This window comes from Euprymna scolopes, chromosome 25 (genome assembly GCF_053919585.1).
Source record: "Euprymna scolopes isolate OS-2025 chromosome 25, ASM5391958v1, whole genome shotgun sequence".
NCBI lineage: Eukaryota > Metazoa > Mollusca > Cephalopoda > Sepiida > Sepiolidae > Euprymna > Euprymna scolopes.
In genome coordinates this window covers 50,329,157-50,331,494 of record NC_136506.1, presented here as the reverse complement: position 1 = coordinate 50,331,494, position 2,338 = coordinate 50,329,157, and positions in this window count along the sequence as shown.

Genomic DNA, 2,338 nt, shown 5'->3' with positions numbered 1-2,338 from the left:
ATCATTTTTACGCTAGACAAATTTCTCGCATAATGACTCTGTTAATTAGCATTATAATTTATCAGTTAACGAAGCAAGTAACTTAGATTTTAAATAAAAAGTTCGAACGAAACATAAGGAACTCATCTATATTCTTGTAATTTGATATTAGAACTGTTCTGAGGCTAAAGCTATTTATGAGAAATAAAACGCAGTAGTTGCATGGCTGCTGTGATAGAAAGAGGTCCTAGATATGACCTTAAACTATATCAGATGGGGAGGCCCCAGCTTACTGGCTTTGGGGAGTGATGAGCCATCCTTTAACTGCCATTGCTTTCAGGACCACTATGACCCGGAGTGGTAGTATCCGACTTGAAAAAAAAAAATATTCTATTAAAAAAAAATTTCTTCAAAATCAGTGGATTCGGCATTAAATAACCTGACCAGGGTTGATATGCCGTAACACCCCCCCCCCCAAAAAAAAGTGATAGAAAGATGTCCCCGCTAAGTAATTAAGTACTTATCCTCTTAAGATGGAGAATGTAGATTACAATGAATTTCTCTGCAGAGATACTGAAGATTTCTTACAGGATTCGGATAACGAAACAAAGTTCCCGGGTATAGAACGTAACAAAGCTGTCAAAAGTTAGTGACCGGGCTTTTCATGGTTCGGGTAGCGAACAAAAGTAGCTTAACATTTTATACATACAAGCATCACAAGTGCACTTAAGTTATATCACTGCAGAAAAAATAGGGGCCGTCGTATAAAATTAACAATGGGTTCTTTGATAAGACAGAGACTCGTTCAAAAGTAACGTTTAAGATACTTGAGTTTTGGCATTTTAAAATTTAATTTAATTCATTATATAAAAAAATAATCAAGATTAGGATCTCTTCAGTACAATATACACGACAATGTACTGTGGGTATTGCGGGGAGGCATGTAAGATTCCTTCCCCGGTGCACTGCAGTGGGTTTCCGACTAGAGCAAGCAAGCAATCGAATTGGTTAACAGATGGGCGATTCCACAGATTTCAATGACAATAAAACGAGTGTTCCACAATTTTAATACTTTTATTGTCATTGAAATATGTGGAATCGCCAATTCGTTAACCGAATTGATTGCTTGCCTACTCTAGTCGGGAACCCACCGCAGCGCATCAGAAAAGGAAACTCACATGCCTTCCGCAGTGCCCACAATACATTATAGTCTACATTCCACTGAAAAGGGGCCACTCTTGGAAATATATATTAATATATATATATTAATATGTATATATATTAATATATATATTAATATATATAAATAAATATATATATATATATTAATATATATTAATATATATATATAAATATATATTAATATATATACATATATATATATATATATTAATATATATATATATATATATTGTTACACACACACACACACACACACACACATATATATATATATATATATATATATATATATATATATATATATATATATATATATTAAATAGAATTGTAGAAGGCGGTACAATGCAAAAGTAACGGAAAGACACAAGCTGAAGCAGGTGAGAAATTTATTAAATATATTCATATGTACACATGTATTTATAAGTTGTTTTAATAAAATTTCTCACCTGCTTCAGCTTGTGTCTTTCCGTTACTTTTTCATTGTACCGCCTTCTACAATTCTATTTGACTACATACTATACAATGCTTCAAGCAAACTACACCCACCTCTTATATATATATTAATATATATATATTGTTCCAAACGTAGTTACGATCTCACTTATCTTCTTGTGGGGGGGAGTAGAGAACCCTAGGGATGAAAGATTATACATAGCTAGTACCCAAATGACTTTCAAAAATAGATTATATAGACATGCACGTTCGATGAATAACCAAACGTATGAAAAGGACACTTCCTTATCGTTATACTACTGGAAATTAGTTAGAGAAAATAAAACACCTAGAATAGAATGGAAGATTATTAGAAGGGCCAATACTTGCCACTCAGTAAACTCACAATGTCCATTATACTTATCCGAGAAACTTGAGATAACTAGGTTTAAAGATAGGGATAAACTGCTAAATATTAAACAAGAAACTGCTATATCCTGCAAACATTTCAGAATACATGCACATAAAGAACTCTAAATTAGACAATCAGAAAAAACTATGAATACAACTATTTCCCATCCGATAACCTCCCCCACCAAAAAATAGAGAATAAGTGAGATCGTAACTATGATCATACCCGTATGGGTTACATGAGTCGCTTAATATTCTACTTTCTCAAGCAGTTATAATATTACTAACCTAAAAAAATACCTGTATGAAAGTATATTTGAACCAAACGAGTAAT